Source organism: Malania oleifera, chromosome 11, assembly GCF_029873635.1.
Source record: "Malania oleifera isolate guangnan ecotype guangnan chromosome 11, ASM2987363v1, whole genome shotgun sequence".
Classification (NCBI taxonomy): domain Eukaryota; kingdom Viridiplantae; phylum Streptophyta; class Magnoliopsida; order Santalales; family Ximeniaceae; genus Malania; species Malania oleifera.
This window is the reverse complement of record NC_080427.1, coordinates 81,631,622-81,638,913: the sequence shown is the minus strand read 5'-3', so window position 1 is coordinate 81,638,913 and position 7,292 is coordinate 81,631,622. Positions and strand designations below refer to the sequence as shown.

Here is a 7,292-nt window from a genome sequence, read left to right as displayed (position 1 = left end):
AACAACTCAGGCCATGTAAACATACATAAAACTTGTAATGTAATACTCAGATAGTTTGATAGAAATGACCTTTCGATAATTCACAAATAACTTCAACCCACCACAATGCGTCGCATCTAATTTTCTACGATTCTCAACATTTTGTTTGTAGATAGCCTACAAAAAGATGTAATGAGATAATAATCCAAATCGATACCAAAAAGTTGTTATTGTATGATTGACACATCACCTGATAGCAAGGATCACGGAAATGGCAACACACCAGCACCTAATCCTCTTAGGAGATCTTATTGTATGGGTGTTCTTCAGCCTCATCTCCCAACACCTTAAAATGCTTGTGAATTTTTCTGCAATAGCTCTTAAACTGAGCACACAACTGCACGTTCACTGCCTTTTTGACATGGTCTTGGGTGAATATGTCAATATCAAACTCTTCCTAGATATGAAATACATAAAGAATGTTAGACAATTAATAGTGTAGTATATTAAAAGTGAAAGAAATTGTTTAGGGTTACAAACCAAGATGTGCTAGTAGAGAACAATGCGTTGATCCTCGGTCACCTTTGGCCAGGTGAAGTAGGTTACTAGAGCATATTATCATCATATAATGTTGAGTTCCCATGTCCAGGCTATGCAACAATCATCTGATGGTGCCCTATAGCTTGGAGGAATGTCGATCCAGATCCACTACTCAGTGATGAGTCCTTAAAATACATGATTTTAGACCCTTATTTATCTTTGTTTATCCTCATTTTACTATGTATTTGTCAGAGTTATCATTGTTCAGAGCTATGCGAGGTTTGTTTGTATTTTTAGGAAAAGCAGGTTAAAACCATGGAATTAGGCATTATGAGAAGCTAAGCAGGAGACGGAAGACTCAAAGCTCAAAATCAAATGCTTAGCCGAGTTTTGAAAGCTTCAAATCATTAGAGGACAAGAAGATGATGCTCGACCATTTGGTGCAACTAGCAACACACAGGGGCAACTTAGTCTTCCATCGCAGGCTCCAAGGTTTAGATTGAGATTAGAATGCTGCAAGGTTGGACCAAGTAACTCTTTAGGGTGACCATGTTGAGATACTGTGATAGAACTGAGAGCAAAATTACTGAGAGCCTTGATGAAGTGTTCGACCAAGAGAGCTTAAGGGGCGACCATGTCGAGTTACAAAGATTTCCTAAAGATTGAGATCCTGCAAATCTCGACCAGCAAGACCCTGAGGTGTGACATAGACGAGGATATAAAAAATTCGAATGCCTAATTTCCTACAAGTCTCGACTAGGGCACCCACAAGAATGAAAAGGACTTGGCTATGGTTATGAACCAACTTCTAAATTAGGGTATTGCTGCTATGTTCTTTTGATTTGCTCTACTTTTATTCTCACTTTCTTTGTTTTTTATTTTTTTATTTTTCTTGTTTGTTGTTTCTAAAGTCTGAATCTTTGTGCCTAAAAGTGTGTATGTTTGGTCTACATTCTTTGAAACCTGAGATAATTCCCATAGATCCTAAGATTAAAAAATCCTATAGGTCCCTTAGGAAACCTATCTCTCTAATCTTGAGAAGGCTGAGTCATCTAAACTGAAAGCCATGGCCAAGAATTACCCACTGGTTCCCACTGAATAAATCCCATAACCCCAAGCTCCCTATCTACCTATGGTAGGAGAGCAAGCCCTTTCGCCTATTAGGGACTACTTTGTACCTAACGCATACACATCGTCGTACTGCATCGGGTTCCCAGATGTTTAGGAGGCACAATTTGAGATTAGGACTTCAATCATCTCAATGCTACCCAACTTTCATGGGAATTCCAACAAAAATCCTTATCAACATCTAGATAAGTTCTTGGAGATTTGCTCCACCATCCGTATACCTAATTTTAGTGATGACACCCTTCGTCTTAGGCTCTTTTTATTCTCTCTGAAGGATAAGGCCAAGTATTGGTTGACATCCTTAGAGCCGAGCTTCGTGATCAATTGGGCCACCATGCAACATGAATTTCTAAGAAAGTACTTCCCAATAAGGAAGACTAACTAGCTAAGAAGGGAAATCACAAGTTTCACACAAATGAATGGGGAACTTTTATTTGAGACCTAAGAGCGTTTTAAGAACCTACTCCATAAATGCCCACATCATCAGGTTTCCAAGTGGCAATTAGTTCAAATGTTTATGAAGGATTAGCTGAGACAGATAGGTCCATGGTAGATGCATCATGCGGAGGTACTTTCCTAAAAAAAACACAAGAATAAGGCCTCGGTTCTCATTAAAAAATTGGCTAAAAATTCTCAGCAGCACATGGCTGCCATTTGTAGACTACCCAATCCATCAACTTCTAAACCTAGGGGAGTTTACGAGTTAGCCACAAACCAAGACCTAGCACCTACCTTGCATGTCATATCTAAAAAATTAGATCAATGCTTGTCCTTAGGACCGTGAACAATAGCGTGTGCAGAGGTTTGTGTAATTTGTTCTGACCCTTCCCATGCATGTTATAATTGCCCCCACGCACATTCCTAACCTAATCTTTTGTAGGAGGAAGTAAAGGCCACCCACAACTGGTATGATAAACCATCTAACGACCCTTATTCGAATACCTACTACCATGTGTGGAAACCACACCCTAACTTCCCCTGGAGGCCGCAAGCTATGGGTTCTCAATCCCAAAGACCTCCACAAGCCTCTAATGCTTTGCCTCCACACCCGTACCAAGATCTCCAAAATCATCTTGACTCAGCCCTCAGATTTTCAACCATTCAGCAGCCATCTCCGCCCCCATCTAGATATGATCAAAATTTCCAACAAATGGTGCTAAAAGTGCTCAAGAGCATTGAGAATGATAACCAGGTGGACAAGCAATTACTTGACTCTCACTCTTAATCTATTGCTGAGCTAGAAACTTCTTTAGGCCGACTAGCTTTTTCTATGAGCCGCAGAGATGGGAGTAAGATGTCAAACCAACCTTTAGTGCATTTTAGAGAATTGAACCCCGGACCATCATCGTGCCATGAGCAGGCATACTCGGTAATCGCCTTGCAAAATGGTGGAGCGGTGAATGCAGGGGTAAACTAAAAGTCAAGAAAGATAAATTAAAATCTTATCCTGAAGTTCCCACAACCCTTAGTAGAATAACTTTGCCACATTTTGCTGATCCTGTACTATATCCTGCTATCCTGCAGGCAAATTCAAAATCTAAAAAGGAAGAAGCTGAAGATTCCATGATGAACACCTTTAGGAAAGCAAAGAATAACCTTTTCCTCTTAGATGTTATCAAACAAATTCCTCATTACAAAAATTTCCTCAAAGAGTTATACACTCAAAAGTGTGAATCATCGGCACACCTAAATCAAGGTTTTCAACAAACCAAAACCGTTAGCTCGATTTCTCTTGGTTTTGCTCCTCTCCAACTCAAATACCCTAGTGCTACCACTGTCTCCTGCATAATAGGTGCATGCATTATTGATAAATCCCTTTTAAACCTGGGAGCTAGTGTGAACATATTACCCTACTTGGTCTATCAGAAAGTTGGTCTAGGCAATTTACAGCCAACCCCAGTCACATTACATTTTGCTGATCAATCTATAAAAAGACCTTGGGGAATTATAAAGGATGTCCTAGTCAAGGTGGATACATTTGTTTACCTTGTTGATTTCCTCATTCTAGATGTGGAACCTATCGAACCATCACAGCAGTCAAGCTCAGTCCTTTTGGGCTGACCATTTTTAGCTACTGCTAATGCCTGTATTCAATATAGGATAGACGTCATGGATATTTCCTTTGGAAACATGCAACTCCAACTCAATATGTTCTGTACTCTACGGCACAAACCTGACAATCTTCCTCACAAGGACGTCGATATGATCAATGAAGGTGTTGAATAACATGCATCCCCGACTTTGTTAGGTGATCCCCTTAAGAAAAATTCCCACGTGATCAACCTCCTACTATAAGTTTAGAGGATCCATGCACCCAAATTCTTGCTACGAGTAAGTCGGCCTCAACATCGGAAGGGAGACCTTGGAAAGCAAGGTTTGAAAGTTTTCCTACTCTCGCTAGTGTGCCAACACGCCCTTTTGTTAAGGTCCCCCCAGTACTTGAATTAAAGCCTCTTTCATCTTCTCTCAAGTATGTTTTCTTGGGCACCTGAGAAACCCTACTTGTAATAATATCATCCAGCTTGGATAGATCACAGGAGTCAAGGCTCATTAATGTTATACAAAAAAATGTGAGAGTAATAGGATGTTAATGGCTGACCTTAAGAGAATTCACCCATTTGTTTGTTTGCACCAAATTCATCTTGTGCCAAATGTTAAACCTATCTGTGAGATGCAACGCAGACTTAGTCCCAATATGATGGAAGTGGTTTTGAAGGAAGTGGTTAAACTCTAAAATGAAGGGATCATATTTCCCATATTTGATAGTGAATTTATGAGCCCCACGCAAGTGGTCCTGAAGAAATTTAGGATCACTATTGTTCAAAATGATCAGGGTGAAGGCATCCCCACTCGTGTCACCAGCGGTTGGCAGGTATGCGTTGACTATAGGAAACTTAATAACCTCACCCGAAAGGACCACTTTCCATTTCCATTTATCGATCAAATCCTAAAGAGATTGGTAGGACAAAATTTCTATTGCTTCTTGGATGGGTACTTAGGGTACAATTAGGTCACAGTCCACCCAGATGATCAGGAGAAGACTACATTCACTTGCCCATTTAGGACTTTTGCATATAGGATAATGCTTTTTGGGCTATGCAATGCCCCAACAACATTTCCAAGGTGCATGCTAGTCATATTTTCTGATATTATGGAAAAAAATTTTGAAGTATTTATCGATGACTTCTCCATGTTTGTGCCCTCTTTTGATGCATGTTTGGACAATCTATCTAAGGTCCTCGCAAGATGTGAAAAATCAAATATGGTGTTGTGCTGGGAAAACAGTCATTTCATGGTCCAAGAGGGCATAGTGTTAGGCTATATTGTCTCCTCTAGAGGGATTGAAGTGGATAGGGCAAAAGTAGAACAGATTTCTAAACTACCACCTCCTACTTCTGTTAAACAAGTGAGATCATTCTTGGGTCATGCTGGTTTCTATTGGAAATTCACCAAGGATTTTAACAAAATCTTGCGGCCATTGACCAACTTGTTACTGAAAGATGCACCCTTCAAATTTGATGAATCCTGTCTGATTGGATTTTTACTTTCAAAATAATGTGTGATGCATCGGATTACGATGTTGGGGGCGTGCTAGGTCAATGAGTAAGCATGTTACCTCATGTAATTTATTATGCTAGTAAGACTATGCATGAAGCACAATTGAATTACACCACTAGTAAGAAAGAGCTCCTAGCTGTCACCTTTGCTTTAGACAAATTATGCTCTTATCTCTTTGGGTCCAAGGTCATTGTATACTTAGATCATGCTCCCTTGCAATACCTTCTCTGTTAAAAAGAGACCTAACCTAGGCTAATAAGGTGGATTTTGCTATTACAAGAATTTGATTATGAAATTCAGGATAGAAAGGGAACAGAAACAATGTCGCAAATCATTTATCTCACATCTTGACTGAGGGATTCACTGATTCCTCCCCAGTACAAAATTTTTTTCCCGATAAGAAAATCTTTACCATTTCTTCCTATCCCCCATGGTTCGCTACAATTGCCAATTACTTAGCCACCGGGGTTATTCCTCATGAATGGACACAGCAAGAGAGAAATAAGTTTTTAGTACAAGTGAGCCAACACATATGGGAAGATCCATATTTGTTTAGAATATGCTCTGATTCAATTATTAGGTGGTGTGTTCTCAAAAGTGAGCATCATAGTATTTTGAATTTCTACCATACTTTGGAATGTGGGGGTCACTTTTGTGGAAAACGAACCGTAGCCAAAGTAGGAAACATCTCTCGGCATGATATGATGCCTTTGAATCCCATTATGGTGGTGTAACTTTTTGACATATGGGGAATTGACTTTATGGGCCCTTTCATTCCATCACGAGGATGCATGTACATCCTTGTTGGGGTAGATTATGTTTCCAAGTGGATCGAGGCAGCTGCAACCAAAACTAATGACCACCACGTTGTTGTTAATTTTCTTAAAAACCTTTTTAATCGGTTTGGTTGTCCTCGAGCCATCATTAGTGACAGAGGTAAAAATTTTATCAATCGTTATTTCGAGGCACTCATTTGGAAGTACTCCATCACCCATATAGTCGCCACACCACACCACGCCTAAACTAGTGGCCAGCTGGAAGTGTCTAACCGTGAGATTAAGACCATCTTGGAGAAAACTGTGAGACCAGATAGAAAGGATTGGTCATCTCGGTTAGACGATGCTCTTTGGAGATATAGGACAACTTAGAGGACTCTTATTGGTATGTCTCCATACCGCTTGGTCTACGGTAAAGCTCGTCACCTTCTAGTCAAGTTAGAACACCAAGCATATTGGGCCACTAAAAAGTTTAATTTTGTTATGGATGCTACATGAACTAATCATCATCTCCAACTTAATGAGTTGGACGAACCCCAAAATGCTTCATAGGAATATACTAAGACATATAAAGACAAGATGAGAGCTTTTCACAACATACACATCGTCACAAAATCTTTCAAACCACACCAAAAGGTATGGCTTTTCAATTCGACATTGAAATTGTTTCCAAGCAAGCTGCATTCCCATTGGCATGGCCCTTACGTTGTGACCCAGGTGTTTCCTCATGGGGTGGTTGAAATAAAAGATCCCACGACTAACACACTTTTCAAGGTCAATGGTCAACGTTTGAATCCATATGTTGAGGGTATTACTGAAGGACTTGTGAGAAGGTACTTCTATACGACCCAGTATACCCACCTTGAGCATTCACTGTGTTTGGATGAAGACAGGAAAATTAGAGCTTCTGGGAGGCAACCCGATACTTTTTTTTCTTTTCTATAGGTTGTCTAGGGTAGAATACGTAGGGTTTAGTGTTTGTAAAGTAGGTTTTAGGACAAGTTGGGGGTTCAACCACTGGGGTAACTAGCACAGGAAAGGGTGCGACATGGTCAAGATAGTCAAACTCATTTAAAATCTTGTTTCACACCCAACTTTTTCAGCCCCCGCCATTGTGTCTTTTGGTCGAACCTCGTTGTACATATCCTAGCCCTAGTTGCTACACCCCAAGCCTTGCCTTTGAACCCCTCCAACCATCACATTGTCATGTATGACTTTGGTGGCCTTCGTCGTCACCGAATCTCTTAGTTCTGCTTTAGGATTTCACTCATTCGCTCCTTCCGACTCTAGTTTTCTTCGTCCTCGCTAACT

The 7,292-nt window shown here is 40.3% G+C and overlaps 1 non-coding gene across 1 annotated transcript; it reads right to left on the bottom strand.

Annotated features, from left to right (window-relative positions):
* Nucleotides 1-2,030: 2,030 nt before the first annotated feature.
* Nucleotides 2,031-2,136, bottom strand: LOC131143635 (small nucleolar RNA R71). Its single transcript, XR_009133619.1, has one exon. It is a non-coding gene; the product is annotated as a small nucleolar RNA R71 (small nucleolar RNA).
* Between the last annotated feature and the right edge of the window lie 5,156 nt (nucleotides 2,137-7,292).